The sequence below is a fragment of the Mauremys reevesii genome, linkage group 7 (genome assembly GCF_016161935.1).
Source record: "Mauremys reevesii isolate NIE-2019 linkage group 7, ASM1616193v1, whole genome shotgun sequence".
In the NCBI taxonomy this organism is placed as follows: Eukaryota; Metazoa; Chordata; order Testudines; family Geoemydidae; genus Mauremys; species Mauremys reevesii.
In genome coordinates, this window is record NC_052629.1 from 83,844,012 (window position 1) to 83,870,584 (window position 26,573).

Genomic DNA, 26,573 nt, shown 5'->3' on the forward strand with positions numbered 1-26,573 from the left:
TGAAGCTTGAGATTTGCAATCCAAAATAAAGGCACAGTGAGTTTTTTACTTTTGCACCTCAGTTTTAGTTCCAAATCCCATTATCAGTTTCCTCTCAGACCATGATTGTTGCTGATCTGGCTACAGATCCCAATACAGAGAAAGGATTCTCCTAATGAAACTTTTCCAACAGCCCTGGTTTCATGTTACACTGGAATTATCATGGTTCATTCTTGAAGCTGGTTATGAGAAGCATGGCACTATCTTCCGTTTCTGTCCTACTGAAGAGAGGAAGCTGAAATAACTCATATTAGCTGAGTTATTTCTAACAGAACCTGGCGTTGAATGATATTACCAAACTGAATATTTACAAATGGTGGTCAGGCCATTGACTTCACTGTAGTAAATAAAAACAAAGATGGTCTGCTTAAACTAGCAAGAGGATCCTAAATAACGACCACCACAATGTCACCGTGTGCTTCAACTATACTCAGAAGCACTTACAGTCACATCTACTCTTTTGTTGACAATATTTTCCACAAAGAATCCATTTGGTTGTTGGGTAAGGCTCATATCCTCTTAAAGGACACTTACCAAGGGCAATTTCAAGTGTGAGATGACACTGAAAAAGTCAAGGGGTGTCTATAGGCCCCTATTCCGCCTGGATTTGTGCCCTGCCTACCTCTAATTTTAGCACTCCTGAAAGAGGAATGCAACTCTTCCAGCTAGCTTTGACAAAACTCTTTTGCCAGCTAAATTGTCCCACTGCAGTACAAAAGTGGGGTGGGGAGGCAGAAAAGGTCCAGATGCTGCCCAGAATGAGCAAGATATACCAATTTACCAAGGTCAAAGTCTGAAGTGACCATTCTGTGAAACGCTTTCTGCCTGAGAACTACTCAAACTGACCTAACTTATGTTACCAGCAATTATGGAGCCAGGAACAACTGGATCTCCTTGATCTTGGGCAGCATTGTCAGGGGTGGAATTCTTACACAGGAAGGTACTCTTTTTAAAAACTCTGGCCACAAATAGGCCATGCCTCCATACTGGGGGGCAAATGTTTCTTTTGAACAACTGTAATGAATGTGGCTACACCAGGAAAAACCACCACAAAATATTCATTTATACCTGTTAGACTTCTCCATTAACCCAAGATAAGGCAGCTGGGAGAGAAGAAAATTAAGCGAGCAGCAGCCCCTTATAAAATGGGTATGTCAGAGCTGCAGCTGCTTGTCTCAAACAAATTTAAAGGGCTAGGTGTGGAAAGGCATCCTGAAAAAAAAAATAAAAAAAGTTTCTATACATGGGCAAGTTTACACTAGGGAAGCTAATAGGGGCCAGGCAGTTAAGAAAAAAAATCATCACTTTCCTTCACACCACCACTATATACTTGGCCAGATTTTCTAAGGAGCACACAAAGGGTGTACTTAATCCTTGTACCCTCAGAAATCCCATCAGTCAGTCACCTTCCCCATTACTACTCTGTCTTACGTTGCCTGCTTCCACTTGCACCTGATACAACCATCATTAAAAAGATATGAAAAAACCCTAAGCAAATAAAACACCCTTAACAGCACATGAATAAATAAGAGGGACCATATTATGATCTCATTTAAACCAATGTAAATTCAGAATACCTAGAACAGAGTACATCTTCTGTAAATTAGATCAAAATCAGGCTTACAATAATTAATGCTCTTCCATAAGCATTTTTTTTCCCTTTGCCTTATTTGTTTCCCCGCCACCGTCTCAGTTAAAACTCGTCACTTCCTAGTGTTACTCCTTCCCCCCCCACACCTCAATCTTGCAAATGCTACTCCTGGGGGAATTCTGTGCTAAAAAAATTGAAAATTCTGCATGCAATATTTTAAAATGCTGCAAAATTCTGCATATTTTATTGAACACAGTATAATCATACTCCCGCTAACAGCCCCGGGTGGCTGGGGCTGTCAGTGGGAGCCCCAGCCACCCATGCCAGGCACAGGTGGGAATGCTAGGGAAAAGCACAAATTCTGCAGGAAAATATAAAATTCTGCAGGGAACATTAATTCTATGCAAATTCTGCATTGCACAGAGGCACAGAATTCCAGCAGGAGTAAAATGCTCTGTGTACAGAGCTTCACTTGAAATCTGCAAGTTGCATACATAGCACCTTTACAGGATCAGGCCTTTAGGTTTTAAGCTCCTCGGGGCAGGGACAATGTCTAATTAGTTTGAAGTGTCATGTATTCTGATAGTGCTATAAAAACATGGCAATAAATACAGTAGAAATTCACACTTCACTTAACAGCAGAATTTTATAATCTGCACCTTTCTGCAAACATTTAACAGCAACTATTGCAGTGAAGCCTTGCTAATTTCATTAGTTTTACAAACAACAGTGTTTTTACTAATGTGCTACAAAGTATAAAACTCAGAAATGGCAATGTACCTTTGCTTTTTCCACTGTGCTTGTTCACTTAATTTGTAAACTTTGGTCATTTACAATGCATTTATCATTTGTGTGAATTAGTAAGATTCTAAAGTAACAGTGAACTAGAATAATTAATGTCAGTGCCCCATAAATGTTAATCAATTGGATGTAGAGTTTTCAGCAAGTATTTATCCATAGTTTTCTTTTATGAAATAGGAATTTAAATGGAAATGACACTTTAGAAACTAGGCATCTTCCATATTAGTATGAGCAGACATGGGAATGTGTGTGAGCAATGAAGTGTGGATACTGAAATACCCACATATTGCATCTATCCTCAGGGATTACCAAAAGTATCCTGGCTTCCCACAGCTTGGAATACAGAGCTTCTTAAATTGTAAAAAAACCAACAACAACAACAAAAAAAAACACCACACATTTTACTTGAAGATTTAAGTAAACTCTTTCTTCTGTCTTCTAAAATGCTGATGGGAAGTGCCATATGTTTTGGATGAACTGCTACATATACAAAAATGTGTTTAATTTAATTCAGTTCAGACATAAGGGGCCCGACCCTCCCAGAGCTATGCTTATTTATAATAGCTGAGTATTTGGCCCAAAATGGTAATTCAATAGCTCCATGACAGGGCCGCCCAGAGAATTCCGGGGGCCCGGGGTCTTCGGCGGCGGGGGGCCCCCGCTCAGGCGCGTGGGGCGGCATTTCCCTGGGGGCCGGCATTTGGCTCCGGTTGAGCTCCCGCAGGCATGCCTGCGGCAGGTCGACCGGAGCCCGGGATGAGTGACTGCGGCGGGTGCCGTGGTCCCGCGGCTCCGCTTGACCTGCCGCAGTCATGCCTGTGGGAGGTCCAGCCGAGCCGCGGGACGAGCGCCCCCTCCGCAGTCATGCCTGCGGCAGGTCCACTCGTCCCGGGCTCCGGTGGACCTGCCGCAGGCATGCCTGCGGGAGCTCAACCGGAGCCGCAGGGGCCCCGGAAAACACTCGTGGGGGCCCCTGCGGGACGCGGGGCCTGGGGCAAATTGCCCCTCTTGCCCCCCCCTCTGGGCGGCCCTGCTCCATGATATGGATGCCATGCCTCAAGGAGGCTTTGCAACTCCTGAAACAGGTAATAGTGAATATTTCATAGGAAGCTTTCTTAATGCCCCCATTTCTTCACCTAAAGAAAGTTAGCCAGTGACAGCATTATTCAGCTATGTGCCTGCCTCACAGCTCGCAGATCTTTGAACAGCTTCTAATGTTACTGAGGTGCTGGACCTTTTTGCTCCCATAGTTCATCCTCCCAATTTTAAATGTTAGTACTTTAATGTCAGAGTCTATCACGAGCCAACAGTCCAAAGAGGAAGAGCAAATTACCATCTTACAAACACAATGAAAATCATACAGCATTTCAGTAGGCTCAAAATGACTCATTTCCCATTGGGAAATTACCAGTGTCCTCTCTTGAGCAACTCAGTTGTCAGTATAGGGGGGTGGAGATGGGGGGATAAACAAAAAGTCTTAAAAAGCATGTATGTTTTTACAAGTGGTTATAACTGCACTTAATAAGGGGTATTAATTAAAAAAAAAGGAAGCAGCACACCAGTTATTAGCTACTAGCAATTACTGTTTTTTCTAGGATAACAACAAGCTGAAAGGTGAATATAAAGACCTAAATTCCATTCTCTCATTCATTCTGGCCACATCGGGAGAGATCTGTGGTTAGTACTATTTATCATTATTAATACTAAACAATACTTCCAATTTTTGTAGCGCCTTCCAGCTGAGTATCTCAAAGAGGTTTACAAACCTTAGGCCTGGGCTCAATCCTGCTAACATTTACACAACTGAGTAACGTTATGCTTGTGAAAGCATTTGTGGACATGGCCCCTTAAGCTCTGTAAAGCTTACACCACCCTTAGGAAGTAGAACAGATGCATGTGTGCACACAGATAATACAAATCTAGAAAGGGATATTGAAATAAAACCAGTTCTAGGAAAAAGCATGAAAGCTGTTTAACGGCACACAACCATTACTTAATAATTTAGGACTACTACTTTCATTTCCCCTTGTGAAGCAGCAGTTTCAGAGGACCATTTGATGTTTCTCAGTGACTGGCTGAGTCTTACAATATAGCTGCAGTGCTGAAGTTGCTTAAACTACCAGTTTTTGCATCATACTAACACACAATATCATGAAACGTCACTATTTTTGACCATGACCATCAATTCCCATTATTATTTTGAAATATGCTTTAATTTTACAAATATTTACTGGATAGCTATTTCAAACTTGCCTAAACCATTCTTGGTGTTAAAAGTGTGAGATAAATGTTGCATTTTCTTGCAAATCTTATAATTGAAAATAAAACTTATTGGGTCAGTTTCACTGCTAGTAAGGTGTTCCTGGCTATATCTAGCAGCTACCAACACTTCATGACACCAAGTGCAAACAGTAATCACTGAGGACTCAATTTTTTCCCCTCTGATCCTGTCTGCTAGGTTGTAAGGATTGGGATAGCATGCCTGTAGGCCTAGGTATCTGTTAAAAAATATTGAACTTCTGCACATAGGCCCCAATTCAGCAAAGCAGTCAACCACGTGCTTATCTTTAAATACAAACAGTCCATCCCTATTCAGTGAAGCACTTAAATACATGATAGTTTCACTGAATTGGGTTCAGATTAACCCTCAATAAAGATTTTACAACCATCTCTTATTTCTACTTTTCCACATTTATGAATAAAAAAAATCAGGCCATTGTCTAGTAATAAAAGTAAGAATTTGCATGTACAGAGTGCTTTTCCTTGGAAGACAGACAGGGAATAGGTAGACATAGCAAGAGCATAAGAATTGCCCAAGAGTAAGAATGACCACAGCTGTCATTTTTCTTTTTACAGTAAATAAGGAATTAAAAACAAATATATTAACCCAGCACTTTGTCTAGAACGATTTCAATTGTCTTCATAGGCTGGACACTGTATATAGCTGTCACTCATCATTGAAATGCCACCACCTCTGGAGTGGAACATGACAGCCGTTCTGTGATAGCAATATTATACAATTTTAATGAAGGACAGGGAAGAAAAAAATGTCCTGTCTTATAGAAAAGTCTGTTTCAGGGATACCTACTATACTCACCTTCTCAGATGCTGTAAGGCAGTACGTGACTGACTTGACAGATTGTAATGACCTGTAGAAACTGGACTTATGTACGTGCCTGGCAGAAACAATGGCAACCAAAATCAGGTTTAATTGCTTGCTAATATTCATCCCCATGTTACCAAATGCTTCAACTCTTTGTTTTATGGACATCTTTCAAATACAAATGTTGAATATATATAACTTTCATTTGTAGAACAGTGTTAGTTTAAAAAACTACATGACTAGCTATGAAAATAAGCTTCTTTAAAACAATCAATTTGTGTTAAGATACATCAGTTACTTAAAGTTGCTGGTAAACAAACACCTAGCATTATAGAAGTTCACTCTACATAAAACACTAATTACCACTTTCTTATTTGTTGTGACATTCCCTGCCTCAGCTTATTGGTTTGGAATGATGCCCAATCCTCTACTTATAAAATGCAAGGCAAGCACTAGACATTTGTACAACCTCTGTTTTGTTTTCCTTGAGTAGTAAGGGCATTAGTGAAGCTGCTGCAGAAGACAGTGAGATATATATCTCCAAAGAGAAAATCTGATATGACATTTCCTTTCTATGCAGAACACACACCAGGCATATTCAAAAAAGTGTTTCTAGATTCTAGAGAGTAATGGTCTCTAGAGAGAGCTTTCCCTAAATTAAGTTGCTATATACATATCTATCAAGAGAGACATTAGACAAGTGATCAACAGAACTGAGAAAGAGCTATCATTCTCAATCCTACCATGTCAAGGCAAGGCTTCCTAAGTATCATTCTCCTGCCATAGGACATAAGTTACCCCTTCTTAACATCAATTCTGCAGGTGGAGTCAAGCCTAGTATTCAAATTAAGCTACTTGCTCCTCTTAGCTTATGGCTTCTCTTAAGTCTTTGCATCCCAGAGTGAATCTGGTTGCAAATAGGGAGTGGGGGGAAAGAAAGGGACCAAACAGAACCTGGGAGCTTCTCAGTCATTTCAATTACTTTCAGATGAGCACGATTTTTACTCAGGGCAAAGACTCTTCATTCTCATCGTCTCTGTCATTGTGTTTGCTTTTCCTTAGGTTTAGTTTTGTAGGTGTTAAATGCTCACTTACTTTTATATCACTGCTGTCCCAGAGGACAATATAAGAGATGCCCAAGTGTGTTGTATGCATGACCTCTATTCAGTTCTAAGGTTCAGGGAAGACTACTACACTGAAACGCATGTAGTACATTAACTATCATGATGATTCAGAAGCTGGTGTAGTGTGTTCAGTGCTTTGGACATATGCAGCAGTAACTGCTATATCAGCTCCAGCATACTGTGTTGTGTATTTAACCTCAAGGCTATTACCGTTTTCTAGCTTGGCCAAATGAATGTAGTAGAAATACCTTTATAGTTGCCCGAGAATTAATCTTTCAAACGATGCATGAATTTTACAGAAAATGCCTTTGATTTATATTGTGCTACAGTAGGCGATATAATTTCAATTAGTAATTGGCAATTTTGATTTAGTACACTAAATTCTGGATATAGCAGGTTATCCTTATTATATCATCTAGTTTTATTATGATATATTTTGTTTAACAGGAATATATATTACTCAGTAGATATACTGATTTAGCAGGTGAAGTTCAGTTTAGTGCAACACTGTGATATATTGCATCCAAGCCACTAGGTTATATACTGTATTGTCACATGCAATGAATAATACATCTAATTCGGAATTTGACATTGGAATGAAAAAAAAGCAATATTATCTGGTTCAGTAAATATACCTGGTTTAACAGGCAATGTATCAGATGCAGTAGCTAAGCTATTTTCCTAGTGAGTACAGTTTTCCCCCCAAGTGGATTATTTATCCATTTCAGTGTGAAACACAGTTTATTTCAATATGTGATATATACATTTCACCAGTCAAGTACACTTTGATACTGTAATGTATCCTGGTTTTGTTCCTTCATGGGAGTTTATTTCTAATTCTTTACATATCTCTAGTGTCAGAATTGTATCAATGTATCTTTCACAATTAGTCACTTCAGGACTCGATTTAGCCTTTGCCCAATGCTTGACTATGGGGCAGTGAGCAGCAGTGCTGCCCTAGGAACCATCCTGGGAAGGAATTGTGACACAGTAGCTTTTCCTCCCCTGCTCAGTTCACATTTCTGGGTGTAGCATGCCCTGTTGGCTGGTCCATTCGGTGGTGAATGGAGGAGTAGGGTCTTTTATCTGGAAAGAATGTTGGATACAAAGTCTCTGCTCTCTTCCCCATCCACTCCCAGGCCTAAGGTTTGGAGAGAGATAACATGGCCATGCAGAGCGATGGGACATGTAACTCCTTGTCCATGTTAAGGCCAGGCATAATTTGGCCTTAAGAGTATGTCTACAAACAAACAAGCACTAAAATAACTAAGGAAATCAATTTTAATTAAATTATTTTGTTTCAGAATATGACTAAAGTATGAATTAAAGATAATTGTTGTTTCAGTGAAAATTTGTGCTAAAGTCCTAAAATATAAAGTGCTAAAGTGAGCTAAATATAAGGGGGAAAGCCTTGTCTTGTGCAGAAGGAAAGTAGCTTAGAAAACAGTTTTGTAAAAAACCTGGGTAGAAGTAAACTTCCATCATAAAATACAATAATTAATCTTATCCTTATGTCATGGAGGTCAAGGAAGTCATGGATTCTGTGACTTTAAGAGACCTCTGTGACATTTTCCGCCTCAGTCCTGGGGTGACGGGGCCAGAGCTGTCAGTCGGCAGGAGCCCTCGAACTCCAAGGTGCCACAGGGGGGACCCCAGAGCTATCAGCTGCCACAAGCAGCAAAGGCCCCTGGAACTCTGAGCTACTGGGGATCCCCTGGAGCTGTAAGGGGATACAGCAGGGGCCCCAGAGCTGTCAGCTGCTGTGGGGCAGGTGCTGGACCCCCCCCCTTGCGTGCAGGCAGCAGGGCTCAGGCTCTTTCCCTCTCCACCCCTCCCCAGGCTAAGGCTTCAGTCCTCCCTCCAGCAACGCCCCCCCCATTATTTTTAGTAAAAGTCACAGATAGGTATGGGTTTCATTACATTTTTGTTTATTGCCTGCAGCCTGTCCATGACTTTTACTAAAAACAGTGACAAAATCTTAACCTTAACAGCAATAATAATAATGCAGAACTTCAGTAACTCTAATGCAAGATTCCCAAATTGTTTTACTGACAATCCTCATAACTGCTTATTCTACTTCACAGGAACGTTAACATTATACCCATTTTACAGAGGGATAAACAAAGGCAGAGATGGTAAATTGTTTGCTACGTGGTGTTGTACATAGCTGAGGCAGAGCTGGGGATAGAAAACAGGAGTCTTCTCTTCCCTGCCTCAGGGCTCTAAGTGCTGACAAGCTTTTCCATGTGTAGGGTTTTAGGCAGCGATTAGCATCACATTAGATTAAACGTCTATATGATGTTTCAGATTCTAGTTTCAGATATGTTCCTTAGCTCCTGAATAATCTATTCATTTCACAGTATGTTCTCCCATGCATGACCCTCAAATCTTGTAAGACATGATCGTATGTGCTTTATGGTGCACAGCCAACCCGGCATCAAATAAACTACATGAGCATGTTCTTAAAACCAAACAGTAGATGCATAGGTAATATATAAAATGAAATTTAATTGAAAATTCTTCAAAGCTTCATAGAGGTGCCAAATGGGCACCCATTAGAATCCATCACAGATTAAAAATAAACAACCCTGTGTGCTATTAAAGCCTGACACTGTGAAACTTCACACAGGATTTGGAAAAACATTGCGGAGCACAGCAGTTTCTGTAATTAGGATACATGGAAAACTCAGCATTCAATAGCACATAACTATAATCTCGCACTTCCACCTGTGTGTCTTGTGTTAGCACTCTGGGGATGCAATATCAAACAGGCAGGCAAACTGAATGGCTCAAAGCCTGACTCAAAACGTTGTCTCATTCTGCAGTGAGAGCAGTGGCACAGTAACGCATTCTGAAATGGATTCAAATCTGTCAGCTAGGTCAGACAGCATCTTTTGAAGAGGGCTGTCCCAAATACATTTTCTTCAGCCACATTCTTTTACTCCTTACCACAGTCCTCCACCCCCAGTTATGGGACTTCTTGAAAGTGCTAGAAAGAGCCTAATGGATGAGGGTATGTGGCATGTAGTTGGTTGACCTGCACCATGTTTAAGCCTCACTCATCCACTTCAGTGAGAGCTTTGTTATGGGTAACAAATTATTTTCTCAATCATCACGTGGAGGACTTAGGATATGTCTACACTGCAATTGGAAGGTGTAGTCACAGCACATGTAGGCATAGTTGAGCTAACTTTGATCTATCTAGATGCACATACAAATCAAATAGATCAGATCAAAGCCAGCATGGATATGTTTACATGTGATGCAGTCACACATCCCAGTTTCAGTAGACATACCCACAGTGTGGGAGATGTCACCTGCTGACACAGGTATAAAATTGTAATAAGGCTGGCAATAATCTGTCCATGGACACAAAGCTACTTCCTGCCCAGAAGAGGAACAGGAGAAAACCTTCTGAGACAATCAAAATGAAGTGTTCAGTTTTCTAACCAAAAAACAAACTTCCGCATCCCCCCAAAAACAGTATTACAAGTATTACAGACCAAGTTGCACACTTAGATACTAGGCTTCACGGGCCAAACGTTAAAACAGGCCAGGGGTCCACTTGTGTGTATGGTTAACAAGCTTGCTAACACAGACTAGTTAGCACAGGCAGTTACCCAGTTTGTACATGCAACAGGAAAATGCAGCTCGGTTTTTCAAAAATAGAAGCTTTAAGTTAGTCTTCTAAATCCATACTTAGGTTTCTAAGTAACTGGCCAGATTTTTCAAAAGTGCTGAGCATTCAGTAGTTCCCAGTGATGTCATTTGGATAAATTGAGTGCTTTTGAAAAACAGGTCAGTTATTTAAAAAACCTAATTAAGCTCCTGTTTGAAAATCTGGGGCCACATACATAAGAGGTTATCATGCAATTTGAAAACTCGGCTCATAAGGCCCACTTCCTAAGCAAGGTTAAAGAGGGACCACTTGTGTGGAAAACCGGACTGAGAACAAAAACCTTGAGAATTGAATGTACTGATTCTATAATATGAAACCAGAAAAAAAGCCTTTTACAGACACTAATAAATGAACAAATCCTTCATGTTATGTAGAGAAGCAACAGTAAGGATGCTATTGTATTAAATAAAATAAAAGTGGCAATTGCCATGTAACTTAGAACTGTTAAAGTATAATAAGGTATAGAAAATAATCCATAGCTGTGCAGGAAGGTAAGGGGAATAATGAGAGTGCTAGGTAAATAAGTAAGTAGTGATTTACTGCTGAATCTCATAAGAAAACTGACTATACTCTTATAAATGCATAAATCCAGACTGAGACAGTTTTCCTATTACAGCTGCAATATTGTTTTGGTGGTCTAACTTGCATTGTTAAAACAGACAATATAAATCCTGAGTCTATAAAATCTATTGTATTTATATAATAAAGTGCTTTTGGTTTCCTTTTCCTGATCACATTTAAACCGAGATAAACCTTTGGTAAAATCTATTTATAGATTACAAATACTGCCATGTTAAATCAGCTGGCTCATACATTCTCCCTGTGAGTTTATTGTTTCACTCTAGTCAATGTATACGCTATCCCACTTCTATAGTCTACATCTGAATGAACTTAAGTCATTTTAGTGGCTTATTAGATGTATGTGTATATGATTTAAACACACAGGGGTGATATCCTTGTGACAGACAAGAGAGGCTTGTGAAAAAAATGATATGGCTTTGCAATTTGTCACTTGCTTTTCACTGTCTTGCTTGTCCTGTATCCACTAATTCATCTCTCCAGCATTATTTACAGAACCTGTCAGATTGATGGTAATATGGTTTATTAAAATTGAAGTCTGAGAAAAAGATTATTACAGTTTAAATATGAGACAAGAGACAATGGATGGAAACTGAAAGGTGGAAGAGGAAGCTCCCTCTCCTCCTTTCCCTCAGCTACATTGTTAGCAGGTTTAGGGGGTTGACTGTTCTAGAGAGATAGACCCACTATAAATTTACTCTCCTCACTGAAAATAGGAAGTTGAGAAGAAAAGTAAGCTAGTACTCCAGGGCAGTAGACGTGCCAGAGCTGGACTGATAGCCTCTCTTCCCTCCTCCCCCCATTTTACTTTGTCTCACTTTACAACAAACTGCTGAACATGCAGGGAAAAGCAGAGGCATCCTTTAAATTTAAAATGTAAATACAGTCTTGCCTTGCTCCTACGGAGAAGACTGCAAAGAACAGGGAGGTTCTAGCAGAGAACAACATTAGGAAAGCAAATCAAGGAAAGACCAGGTAAGGGACGGAAAGGTTCATCCACCCATGAATCCTAATCAAAGTTGTGCTGAAGCAAAAGTAATGCTATTGTGTATAGTAGAACTCCATATAAGTATCTCATAGTGCAGAACTTACAGCTATTGCTTTAGAATAGTGAAGCTAAGCTTCAAACTGAGGCAAGAAATCACTAATCCAGAACAAGATATAGAATGCATCAAATTTCACAGGGACAAAGTAGTGAGACAAAGAATGCTCTAGCATGAAACCCACTTGCAATGGACTGACTTTTTTTTTATAACTGCTATTACAGTTCAGGCTTCCTTGAAAAAAGAATGCTATATAAAGGATGGGTGAGTGCCACAGCTTTCAGCGTTCTGATGGCTGTACATAAACCCAATAATCCTTCTTTAACTTTGTCTTCAAAGGGAGATTGTTCCATGGCTCAGAGTGGCCCAGCTATCAAGCTCTTCAGTGAGCTGCACATCTTCAATCTTTGAAGAGCCTTCTGAAATCTACGGCTATTCTGGTTATTTAATATAAGGACACCTACTACAGCTTAAGCCCTGCTTCTGCATACAAAGTAATAAAAAAGGTGCTCAGGAGTGAGTGGCCATGAACAGTGAGCTACCCTCTCAATACACAAGAAAGATTCCAGCATCTTTCTACCTAGGTACTTACATCACTGTAATAACTTAGTATCTATTGTATTGGGGCTGTCACTGGTGCCTACAGTAGAAAGCAGGAGTATATGCTGCAAGCCATGTTGCTCAGATACTAATTCAGTACTTGAACACATTGTAAATACTTAAAACAGTTAGAAATTTTGTAGCAGAGAGAAGGGCTTTGCATGCCTCACCCATACCCATTAAGGTTCCAATTAAAGTTTATAAGTGTTACAAAAGGCCTTTGATTTCTTAATCCATTTTATCTATTATCCATCCCACACAAAACTATCCTTTAACAGCATACTGTACGTTGGGAAGGATCAATGGAGAACTGTGCAAAGGCAGCTGCTGTCAGCAGCGCCAGGCTGAAGGGTAGTTCCCTAGTACAGTAGCATCTGAAGAGTTCTAAATAGCTATACGGATTTGTTTAAGGGAAATATACTGAATGTGTCAGGCTGCCTTAGTCCTGAAGCACTGTGACTGGAGCATGTTCAACTTCTGGAGAAGTAAGGATTGCCCTTCAGTGATTCCTCTAGAAGCAAAACCAGTGAGCTCTCAAGGGAGCTGAATCCAGCCTTTGTTAAGCACAAGGGCTAGAATCCTAGAAATGTAGGAATTGCAGGGATCTTGAGAGGGCATGTAGTTCATCCACTCAAGCTGAGGCAGGACCAAAGAACCCTAGACTACCATGACAGGTGTTTGTCCACCCTGGTCTTAAAAACCTCTGATGATGGGTATTCAACAACTTCCGTTGATAGCCTAGTCCAGGATTTAAGTATCCTTATAATTAGAAAGTTTTTCCTGACAGCTAAGCTAAATCTCTTGTACTGCAAATTAAGGTGATTACTTCTTATCCTACCTTCAGTGAACTTGGAGAACAATTGATCAACATCCTCTTTATAACAGCCATTAAACACATTTGAAGATTACTATCAGCACCCCCTCCGTTTTCTTGTTGCAAGACTAAACATGCTGAGTTTTATTAAACTTTCCTCATAGGCCAGATTTTCTAAATCTTATCTGACCCCTCTCCAATTTGTCCATATTGTTCTTAAAGTGTGGTGCCCAAAACTGGACATAACACTCCAACTGAGGCCTTAACAGTGTCAAGTAAAGAGGAACAATTACCTCCCATGTCTTATGTACAAGACTCCTGTTAATACACCCCAGAATATTTGCCTTTTTGCAAGTGCATCACACTGTTAGGTCATATTCAATTTGTGATCAACTATAACCTCCACATCCTTTTCTGCAATAATACTGCCTACCCAGCTAGTTCCCATTTCGTAGCTGTGCATTTCCATTTCATCATAAGGAAGTTTAGGGCTTGTCTTCACTACAGCACTACAGGGAGATTGATGCTGCTGCAATTGATGCTGCCAGGGTTGATTTAGTGGGTCTAGTGAAAACCCACTAAATTGACGGCAGAGTGCTCTCCAGACGACCCTGGTATCCACCTCTCAGAGAAGAGTAATGTAAGTTGACTGGAGAGCATCTCTCATTGATGCAGCACAGTGAAGACACCAGGGAAAGTCGATCTAAGCTACATCGACTCCAGCTACACTATTCACACAGCTGGAGTAGCGTAACTTATGTTGATTTACCCTGATAGTGAAGACAAACCCTTAGTGTAGTACTTTGCACTTTTCTAGAATTTCATCTTGTTGAATTCAGACCAATTTGCCAATTTTTCAAGATCATTTTGAATTCTAACCCTGTCCTCCAAAGTACTAGTAACTCTGTCCCACTTAGTGTTATCAGAATATTTTATAAGCACACTCTCCAACTCTTCATCCGAGTCACTAATGAAAATAGTGCATGATACCTGACTCAGGACATACCACCGCAGGACCCCACTAGATATGGCCTTCCAGTTTGATAGATGCCCATTAATAACTACTTTTTGAGTAGGTTACTCAACGAGTGCACCCATTTTATATAATTTCATCTAGACTATACTTCCCTAGTTTGCTTATGAGAATGTCATGTGGGACTGTGTACTAAAAAAAAAATCAAGATAAATCATGTCTACTGCTTCCCCACCCTGCAACCTCCCCACTATCTGTGAGGCCAGTAGTTCTGTCAAAGGAGGAAATTAGGTTGATTTGGCATGATTTGTTCTTGACAAATCCATGTTGGCTATTACTTATCAGTTAGTGGAAGAAAGAGCCATGTGAAAACTAGAGGAAAACACAGAAAAAAATAAAAATGTTAGGGGAGAAAAGCTATGTAAGAAACATGTTAAAGAAATAGCTTTAAAATTAAACAATTTCATAGGATGATTAAAATTCGTGAGTTTGAAAAGCAGCAACCATAGAAGGAAAAATTGGACAAGAGAAAGAGAAAAGGAGAAGTAGAAATAATGGGCCATATTAATTGCTGGAGATCTGCACTGCTGTCAGGGCAGTTATGCCACCAATGAATTTGGCCTGCTGACCAAAGTCTGATGTAATGATTGTTTTAAAACTAGAAAAAGTCTTCTCAGGTAAATAGATCTGGCTTCTCTGGGGAGAAAAGGTCTCCCCCTAACCAGCCCTTTTGGGATGTTGATTTTCATTTTGAAAAGCTAATGAGTATATTCCTGGCCTGTGGCCTCTTGGAAGACAGGCCTGTAATCAATCTACTCTCTGTTGCAAGCCCACCTCTCTCTCACATGGCCTAAGACTCCCTACCAGGACCAACACAAGTCTCTGTACATACTGATGAAAAGCTTGTCCTTTAGATATTGTTGTTCTGTGAAAAATGCAAAGTGAGAGGCAACATGGACTTTTCCTACAGGCAGCAGGCAGAGAGAGTCTGAGCACCTCCACCTTCTCCTTTATTCTGTGCCTCTCCATCTGTTGGGGTTTTCAGCAGCAGAGGATGCAGAGTAGAATACTTGGCACAGGCAGACAGGTGTGATTCAAATCCTGATGGAGCTCCTAATACTGACTCTTTATCTGTGTCCATCCCACAGGTTTCTCTCTCACTGCACACTTTAAAAATCTTAATTACTTTTCCCAGGTTCCAGTCTCATTTTTCTTTTGTTCCCGGACATGTGCTTCTTCTTTCCTCAACTCCAGATGCCTCCTTATTCTATTACTCACTTTCACTGAAGTCATCAAATTTCTAATTTTTCAAAACCAAACACTACAGGCCTCCCTGTTGCTCACTCTCCCCACCCCTGGGACTCACCTGCTAACTGCAGAGCCAGGCTGGGAGGAGCTGATGCTGAGCCTGCCTGCCTGCCCACCCAACTGGGGCATGGTGAGGCGTATGTCAGTCCCCAGAGCAAGGAGCCAGAGAGAGCCAGGGCTCCGGGAAGCTGAGAAGGTGGGATGGGTCATCATAGGCAGTGAGCCTGGCCACCATCCCTGCTCCTCAAATGCTGCATGCTGTCAGGATTCCTTCCTCAGGCAGCACCAGTACCTACCTCTCCGCCAGAGTCAGGAGCCAGTTTCTCAGATTAAGCTTCTCTCCATCTCTCCAAGAGAAGCTTCTCTTCCTGACCTCCAGATGGCAGGGGCTGATTGCAGTAACCAGACACTTTTGGTGTCTGGTTGAAAACTGGACACTTGGAAACCCTAACTTTCACTGGTTTCTAGTCCTTGATCTCATTATCGTCCCTAAATGCTCCTTTTACATTACTACCCCCGTAAATGCTGTTTCTGTTCCTCCGCAGTGTCTTCATTTTGATGCCTCTTATCCTACCTTTGCTGATCCCTACTGGCATGTCTGACCCTCTGTGGTTAGAGGAAGGAAGCAGGATTAAATTAAATTGGTGGGTAATTTACATTTCCAGTGATGGTACAGTAGAAATAATTCAAAATGCAACTCCTGCTATCACCCCAAACTGAAATGTTTTAGGCTCAATAGTCATTTGATTGTACCAACTTTAAAAAAAAACCATCTTGAACAGATGATCTTTGCATGGAATATTTATAAAGAATTCTTAAGGAAACTAGTTGAATTTTGTTCTATTTGCAATGAAATTGCACAATGCTATGATAGAAAGCAAAAAAAGATACTTTTCATGTTGGTCTAATCATAGTTTGCATTAACATTGTTCTTTTCATCCAAAGATCCAACTCCTTTCTGGGTTAGTATAAACCCCATTACCCAAAGAATGAAACTTTTGGTAAAATGATTTGTCCAAGACTAAACAGCAAAGTAGAGAAAAAACAGAGAATAGGATTCAGGTCTTCTTAGTCCCAGTGTTGTGCTATAAGCAACAGACTTCTTCCCTTAGCTACTCAGGGAAAAGCTGCTTTCTTTAAAATGTCTCCAGCAGCTGAACTGAAAACAGTTAAGTTTTTTGGTGCTGACATGAACTTAGGACAGAACTTTCTAGGAAATTTCTGCAGCCTATTTTAGAACTCAGTTCAAACAATCAAAGAAGAGAAATTCTATAGAAAATCCATGTGCAGTTTCAGGTGAAAATGAAACATTAACAGGAGGAATTCTCATAGCGGAGCACTGCAGTGCTCACGTTCAGAGGCTGACCTTAACATCAGTACAGCACTGCCCTGAAAGAACATAAGGAAACGGCAGCGAGTAGATGTAAAACAAAATTTCCATCTGCTACATCCACAAGGACAGAAATGACATTCACTCTGTTAAAATTATAACTCATCTTCAGTGAAAGGGAATATGGCTGCAGAGAACCACTGTAGCCTAACCCCTGCTGTAACAAATCTTAACTGAAAGTGGGATTTTCTGTCAATACTTAAGCCACTTGATCATTTTGGATTTAAAAGTGCCTATGCTTTTAAAATGTAATTGTGAACAAATTCTCTCTTCTACTAAAAAGCACTGAGCACCAGATTTTTCAATAACTGCCTAATATGTCTGTACAATTGCTGTGATTCTTCATGCAACTTTACCAATGACTTGTATGTGCAATTACCTGATTTGCACATGCAATTTTAAAAGCTTTTGCAAGAGCACATTTGTGTGCATATTTCACTTGCATGCCCCATGCTTAAATATCTAGCCCTTATATTTTTCTCATATCAAAATTATACAAGTGATGAACAATCTAAGATGTAGATTAAATGTACTGATTTCCTCTGGTTCTTTTGAACATTTATTATAGAAGTATAAATATTTGAGAAGTGCATTTGGATGAAAGGTCTCTGGGCCAATCTTAGCCTTGGGTGGGCAGGCATGGATCTTGCTAGTCAGAGAGAAATGTACATATTTACCTGCAGGCCAAACGCAACACATCAAGCTCCTCAGGATGGCTGTATAACACTCATACAGGGAAAGATTGTAACTACACCTCTCGCTGATATATTTTGTGGTGATTTTTAAGTTCTCATAGACTTTAAGGTCAGAAGGGACCATTATGATAGTCTAGTCTGACCTCCTGCACAATGCAGGCCACAGAATCTCACCCACTCACTCCTGTAACAAACCCCTAACCTATGTCTGAGTTATTGAAGTCCTCAAATTGTGGCTTGAAGACCTCAAGCTGCAGAGAATCCTCCAGTTATCCTGTACTTAAACCACTTAATAAATAAAGGCACCGCATGTTAGCAATTGGCTAAAAGAACCAGCAGTGCAAGTAGGGCAGTACGGGCCGGTATGCTGTACCAGCAAAATTTATAGCTGGTACCACGTACTGGAAAGAGGAGCAGCAGAATGTGGGGCTGCTGGGTGGCCCCCATGCCAGCAGCTCCTCTGGAGCAACTGTACTGCCCCCCCCCAGCCCTTCTACGCAGGATCTCCATCTGTACAGCAGCAGCCTAGCCAGAGGACAGGGCTTGGGGGGCATGGCTAGGGGTGGTACAGCTGCCAGAGGAGCTGATGGCATTCTGCTCCTTTCCCCGCTGTGGCTCCAGGAACTGCAGAGGGGAAAGGAGCAAAACATGAGGCCACCGGGAGGCCCCATGCTGGCAGCTCCTCTGGCGTGGCTGCTGTACTGCCCGCCCGCACCCTCCTACAGCAGGGCTGCTGCTGTACAGATGGAGGAGCTGTGGCCCCACGTTCTGCTCCTTTCACTGCTGTAGTTCTGAAGGCACAGCAGGAGGAGGACAGAGCCCACCGCCCTCCCCAGGTAAAGGGTGTGGATCATGGGGAGGGGACGGAGAGAGCGTGGGGGCCCTGGGCTGGGGCAGAGTCACGTGAAGAGGTCATGTGCCCTCCATCCCGCCCCCATACCAGTAAGAAATGGATTCTACTTGCACCACCGAAAAGAACCATTCCAGAACAGAACTTTAGGGAAACTGCTAAGGTCTTCCTTTTTGTTTTTATCCTTTTGTTTGTGCTATTTAAAATTATTGGCTGGAAAAGTCAACTATTTGTAAGTAGAGGGTTAGTTTCCAAAGCACTGCAGAGCCTCTGAACATGAACTCCACTGCTTTAGTTAATCATAACAGCCAACTTTCTGCTCAAAGTAACAAGCCACCATGGAGTTCTGTTCAGGAGATTTGTGAACAGGGGAACAGTGTTAAAAAGGCATTTTTTACTCATCTGGTATCTATCAAAATTATACACTCCAGAGTGTGAAATGATTGCTCCTGTTGCTAGAATATTAGCTCTGTTACATTACCAGTGCTAATGTGTGAATTCCAAAATCATTGATTTCCACCTCATTCTTTCTAGTCATTCCCAAGGTGATACTGTAGTATCAAATTGCCATTGAGACTATACTGTACATTAGGCTGGGGGCATAAGGACTTGATATCATGTATTGAGTACTCTGGGTCTGATGCGGCATTCCTCAGGGAGAATCCCCATGGGTTTCAGTAAGATTCTGCGGTTGTTTAGAAGCTGCATTATAGGTCTTTACAATATTGTAGGACACAGCAATTATACAACTCCAGCACTCTATGTAACCCTCATTAGAACTGACAGCCATTCAGGACATTGATTACTCTTTGCCTTGGAAGTTACATTCTTCAGGTCTACCCCACCAGCCTTTCATCTGTAGCATAGATGAAAAATTGAATGGAGAAACACATTTAGCTCTGATTATTGAACTTGGTAATCCTCTTGCATGGATGTATAGCAACAGTATTACCACTAATGTCAGTAAAGTAAAGTGTGTAAAAGCTCAACAGGTATTTTTAATCAGTTCAATGGTAAAGTGATATTCTCAAATCCTAATGATATTCTCAAATCCCAAGCCAAGACTAAAGTCAATTAATTGTTCATAATGTTGTCCTCAACTGGAGTTTCCATGGTCATCGCAGCATGGCTATCACGGAGGGGATAATATTTTTCCTGTATCCTTTGTTTGAGTTGTTAAGCAAAGCTATTCTCATTACCTCAAGTAATTCAGTTCTTACTGCTATGAGCCAAGTCAATGGGACCACAAATATGATCTTGCCCTATGTGCTGCAGGTGTGCTGAAAGGGGGCCAGATTCTGGAGATGAATGCCCAGCAAATTCAGGAGAGGCAGCTTCTATGCCAGCACCCCTATGTAGAGGTCAGACAGCAGGTATGGCAGAATAGAGCTCTGCTGACTTGATCTTCCTTATGCTGCTCTACCGTTAGGCTGGTGCAGAATCAGAACTCCATAACCGGCTCATAGGCAGGGTCCCTCACCCCTGTACCAAACAGAGCCCAGATTCATGAAAGAATTGATCAAAATGGGAGCTGAGTGTAGATTAGAGAGAGACTTTCATCTTTTCAGAGTCCTGTGGCTTTATCTATATGCAGCTACTAGAAGAAATCCCCATGCCTTAATGAAACAAAACACACTGACTTTTACTTATTTCCAGTCCACTGGATAGAGATGATAATTTCAGCCTGCCTGGGAAGTATAAGTAAGGCCCACAGCTACTATAGTTATGAGAAAAGATTATGGGTTTACTCGAAGTTTCCCTATTCTATAGTTAGTTGTAGGGTAGAGGCTATTTTAAATGGACAGTTGCATTTGTCTTCAGTTCTTGTTTCCTTAAGCTTGTTTCTCTGCAGCTCAAGATACCAGTCATTTAAGAGGATGTACAGGTCTTAACTGGGAGGATGTGCTTCAGTTACAAAAATAGCCTCAGGACAAAATATCTATTGTTCATACAATTTATATACGAGGGAGTTTGGCAACAGAAATAGTAAAGGACACTAACCCAGTTAAAAAAAAAAGTGCCTTTAGTGGTTAACAATGGAGTGAAATCACCATAATTTTAAGGGGTGATAAATTATATTTGTGTTTGGAAAATGTGTACCTCCAAATGTGACACTTCAATCGGTGAACACAGTCAAATTTCACATACTGAACTGACTTGGCCATGTAAGTACCTGGATGTGGAAATATCCCAAGGAGAATTCAGGTGCTGAAGGAAGTTGTGTTGGTGATGCAGTAGGTCCCCCAGTCAGCCTTGAATCAAGTCTCCCTTACAGTGAGTGACGGGGTAGTGTGAAAAGATGTTAAGTGATTTAAAACTGAGTTACCAAGAACTCACAGTTAAAGATTTTCACTGGAACTAAGGTGTTAAAGTTGATATCCCAACTTCATTCCAACAATTAGCAAAATTAATCCTGCCATTTAAATTGGCTGGAGTGGTGTTCTTATCCTAAACCACAGCATGTAGCACTTCTGTGGGCTGTTAATCTGCTGCACTCCATCGTAGATGACCCTGCTCATTCATGTGGATGTACAGTTTGTGAAATGATTTGGGGTGCTTGGGTCTGCAAGGTGCTATATTAACACATTCTTGCCGTCAAATGTCAAACATAAGGCACTTTGTAAAGATTATCATTTTTCTGTGTGTAAATACTTGAAAAGCAAAAAACCATGAGTGTCATGCCTCTAGTTACTACATTTCAAGGACCCTGCTTCACTTTTCTCTCATCCTAGAGATGGCACCTCCAGCAACATTGTAACCTTTAATACTAAGTGCACTTCCCCCCAGGTCAATATTGAGAAAAATGGCTAGCATCTGCTGAGTTACATCACCACTTCTACAGCTTCCTGATTTTCTTCATAAGTCTCTGGTCCAAGCACTGATCCATATTGAATGTCCTTAATTATTAGTTCTGGTCCCATCATAGTTCAAAGTAGTATGGCTATAGGCGTTTAGGGATGCAAGCTACTCACTTAGTGAAAGAAAGAAGAAATCAGTCAAAACGAGCACCCAGGAAAAACTAATTTGAATTGAAATGTGGGTTCAAATGACAAATTGTAGCCCAACTTTATAATGCTTGGTATTCACACACATCTGTGAGTTTATTTGTTAATCCAAGGGCAACATTATCGAAACATCAAACTACGCAGCTGGTGTGCTCTTCCCTTCCTGCATTTAATGTCACTTCTTCCAGCCACAAAGATTCAGCTAAGAGAAAGCAGCTGCGAAGAGCTTTCAAGTGAGAAACAGCATTGCTTTAATCATCTTGTCAGTGCTTCACAATATTCCAGTTAAGTCACATCAAACTCATATTGGTGCAGTATTAACTGATATTACAAGTATAAACTGGCATGCTAGCCTGAAAAACACCAATCATGAGGTCCTTGCTGGGCTGGTAAATTACAAAGTTCAGCAAAGTAATGCAAATATTTCTTAAGAAGATCAGTACAAGCAGAGCTGAATGAGTTTTGGTGCTTTCAGTTTGGAGGTGGCTTATCTGAATGCTTCCCTTGTACCCTTGAGTTTTGCCTTAAAATTCCTGATTGGAATGAATTCCAAACATCCAAGTGAAACTCAGTAAAGTTTATTTTACATTGAGAACATCAGTTGGCCCAGGTTTGCTTAAAGGAATCACAAACTTTTTAGTAAACCTGTAATGAGAGTTTTGAGTTTTAATGAAACCAGGCAAGCTTCATGTGCTTTTGGGATTCATCACCGAAATGATGTGCAGTTTTAATAGTGAGAAGGCAGACACAGATGGTAGTCACTCTTTAAAATATACTGAGCCAGATGCTTAGCTTGTGCAGACTAGTGGAGCTCCATTTAAATCAGTGGAATCTATGCCAAATAAAGTCAACTGAGGAAATATCCCACTCTAGATATGATGTTTGTATGGTACAGCGAGACAATAGTACTTAATATTTTACAGACTTCCCCCCAGTTTTCAGAGCACTAGACAGACATCAATTGTCACAACATGCCTGTTTAGTAGGTGAGAAATATTCTAATTTTACAGACTTAAAACAGATGTTAAATGAATTGCCCAAGGTGAACCATGAGAGCTGGGATTACAGCCAAAGAGCTTCTGGTTCAGAGACCTGGGCTAAATCCAGTAGAACTCTACTTCTAAACAGAGTAGGAAGGCCAAGTACGACCGCACATATAGTAAGAGGGATCAGGGCACTGCACACCATGAGCCAAATTCAGGATTGACAGGGTGGCATAAGAATTGCAGTGTGATCATCTAGTCTACCCTCCTTATAGCACAGGCTAGAGAACTTCCACAACATAATTCCTGTTTGAGCTACAGCAGGTCTTTTAGACAAATATCCAATCTTGCTTTAAAAATTGTCAGTGATGGAGAATCTACCATGACCCTTGGTAAGTTATTGCAAAGGTTAATTACGCTTACTATTAAAAATTTAGACCTTATTTCCAGTCTAGCTTTAGCTTGCAACTACAGGATCATGTTCAATCTTTATCTACTAGACTGAAGAATCCATCATCAAATATTGGTTCTCCATGTAGGTACAGTATTTACAGACTGATCCAGTCACCACTCAACCTTCTCTTTGTTAAACTAAATAGATTGCCTTCAGTTTCTCTCTATAGGGCATGCCTTCCAACCCTTTAATCCTTCTTGTGGCTCTTCTTTGAGCCCTCTCCAATTTAGCAACATCCTTATTGAATTGTTGACATCAGAGCTGAATATAGTATGCACACTAGTGCCAAATATTAGAGGTAAAAACAACCTCTCTATTCCTACTCAAGATTCCCCTATTTATGTATCCAAGGATCGCACTGGGAACTCATGTTCAGCTGACCCCCCAAGTCTCTTTCAGAATCACTGCTTCCCATGATAGAGTCCCCCATCCCACATTCTTTGTTCCTATATGTATATATTTACATATGTCCATATTAAAACATGTCATTTGCTTGTGCCCAGTTTACCATGCAATCCAGATCACTCTGTTTCAGTGACCTGTTATTTTCATTATTTAACACTCCCCTAATTTTTGTGCTGTCTGCAAATTTTATCAGTGATGATTTTATGTTTTACTTCCAGATCATTGACAAAAAAAATTAAATAGCAAAGAGCTAAGAACCAAGTGCTGAAGGATCACAGTAGAAACATACCTGCTTGATGATTCCTCATTTACAATTACATTGAGACCTATCAGCCAGTTTTTAATTTGTTTAATGTGTGCCATTGTTAATTTTGTATTGTTTAAATTTTAATCCAAATGTGGTACCTGCTCAAATGCCTTACAGAAGTCTAAATAAATTAACACACCTTTAGCAACCAAACTTGTACTCACACACATACAAAAATTAAGTTAGTTTGACAAGACCTATTTTCCATTAACCCATGCTGATTGGTGTCACCAGATTGGCTGCCTTCTGAGCATACCCTCATGGCCTGGGGTGATGCTACAGGCAGTCAGCTTCAATTTCCCCCTTAAGGGTCTTCTTAAACTAAAAAAAAACATTTGTCCATTCCCATCCCTTCTTTGGTTCTGGCTTTACTAAATTAACAGATATTCACAATAAAGTTTTCAATTCCATCCATTTTCCCAGACCTTTCCTACCTGTTGTCTCAGTCCCCAGGTTTCTCTTCTGGAGCCTACTCACTCCCAGCAGCCTCTGAATTTCATTCTGGCTTAAGACCCAAGCTTCTCCATTGGAGGCTGCTTGCTCTAGGCAGCTTCTGTACTCCCTGAGAACTCCCTCTCTCTCTGTGCAGAATCAGCAGCCCCATTTCTTCCTGCTGCTCTTATAGAGGAATCAGGTGATTCCTACTTAGGTGTGCCTCCTTAGTAATAAAGGTCGGCTGGCCCCAGGCCTCCAATCCTTAAGAGGAAAGCCACTTTGTTACAACAGGCAATGATATACCCTTTAGATATCAGTATAGTAGGTTTAAGTTATACAAGGTTTATTCAGCCTAATGGGATAGAGTGCACCAAGAAATAACAGGAGGTAGCCATGTTAGTTTGTATCCACAAAAACAACAAGGAGTCTGGTGGCACCTTATAGACTAACAGATTTATTTGAGCATAAGCTTTCGTGGGTAAAAAAACCTCACTTCTTCAGATGCATGGAGTGAAAATTACAGATGGAGGTTACCACTTGTGAGGTAACTCCCTTCTCTTCATGTGTCACTATATAATGCCTGCATCTGTAATTTTCACTTCATGCATTTGAAGAAGTGAGGTTTTTTTACCCATGAAAGCTTATACCCAAATAAATCTGTTAGTCTTTAAGGTGCCACTGGGCTCCTTGTTGTTTTTGTTTCCAAGAAATAATGCATATCTGAATCATGAAAGTTTTTGGACCTATGAAACACTAACACTGACCCAAGCTTACTACAAGCAGCTTCTGGCAAGCATCATCTGGTGTTAGGGGAGGAATGGAACAGACATTATAATGGTTATATCCCTACAAAATTTGGGAAGTAAGGGTTGTATGATGATTGAGCTTTTCCTCTACCACAAGATGAATTACTGGATTTTATTTTCTGTTGGTGAAAGGTGGCTTTTTTACCAACAGAAGTTGGTCCAATAAAAGATACATCTCATCCACCTTGTCACTTTAATATCCTGGGACCAACACATTTAACACAACACTCCAAACAACAGATTTTATTTTCACAATTGAGATTTTTTTGGATGTATACAGGGTCAAGGGCTACATCCTGTTGAGATTTGTCTTGATGATGACAGTGATGATAAAGGGCCAAGGCATGCTTCCTCAGACCAGTCAAATCAGACAATCTACTTCTTAACTAGCACACCTCACAAGGCCAAGAGCTTGAACAGTTCAGACTGCTTATCTGAGTTATCCAAAGCTCTGGAGTTTATCAGACTGAACTAGAAATCCTTGGGGAGTACATGCATACCCATGATGCTTGCAATACTTCCTGCTTCTGATCAGGGTGAAAGTATTATGAAATGTGAGACATTTGGATATTTCTGATTTAGTCTGGGGACCAGGACAGACCCTGGAACTTCAAGGACACATTAAAATGACAAAATAATATAGTGGCATTGAACTTCAAACCTCAAAGACTCAGTTGAAGTTTGAGGTAAATGTTTGGGAGGTTCCTAAAAGATGGGGCCAATCATATGTGAATACCACAAACTTTTAAGAAAGGGATTCAGAATTCAAACCTACATGCGTCTAAGTTTTTTCCCCAGCTGGTCTTCATTAATATAACAGATCAAACTAAACCTTTGATTTCTGTGAACAAGCCTGAGCCTTGGGGTGTTTGTAGTTCAGACCTGCAGTTCTGGCCCACCACTACTTTCTTTCTTTCTTTCTAGCTGCCTTGGCCCCTCCCCAAGTCCTTCCTTACCATTCAGAAATGATTGAATTGAAGTGATTTTCATTAATGTTGTGGGGTGGGAAGAACCACTTGTGTGTGTTAATACTTCATATGATGAGTTCCATTCAGGTGTAAGTAGTTGTAGCAGAGCTAAACCCTCTAGAAAAAGAGCAAGAGTGCTGGCACAGCCTCTCTTAGAGAGGCTATGAAAGACTATTTTCTAGCAAAACAAAATCTTGCCAAGAGAAGTGGGCTAAGCACTTGCAAAGTATATACTAATCATTCTGAATATATAAACAGCTGTTTTCATTCTCCCACAAACTGGGCCCTGGGAAGCAAACTACGAGGAGGAAGAAAGTCTGGTTTTGTTTAAGTTATTCAGTGTTTGCCAGCCATATTTTTACATATGAGAAAAAGGAGATTTTTCTTTTTCAATTAGCAATCCATGTGTATGCATGTGACTATGCTGGGGCTCTTAGTTGTCCTGTCAAGTAGCTGTCTCTATGTTTTAGGTACTATTCTACCCTAATGGGCATCATTTCCCAGATAGAATGGAACTCTGGTACTAGCATTTTTAACTGTAATCTCCTTTTTCCTTTCCCCCTTTCTCACTGTGACCACTGAAATCTGTGTGATCACATTGATAATATGCATGTCATAGCA

General features: G+C 40.6%; 1 protein-coding gene across 1 annotated transcript in view; it reads right to left on the minus strand.

Moving 5' to 3' along the window:
- SFMBT1 (Scm like with four mbt domains 1) overlaps positions 1-24,317 on the minus strand; it is a 285,061-nt gene extending 260,744 nt beyond the window's left edge. Inside the window, exon 1 of the mRNA XM_039482044.1 lies at positions 24,178-24,317. The gene's annotated coding sequence lies outside the window, so the exon portion shown is untranslated. The remainder of the gene's footprint in view (positions 1-24,177) is intronic.
- Positions 24,318-26,573: the final 2,256 nt, after the last annotated feature.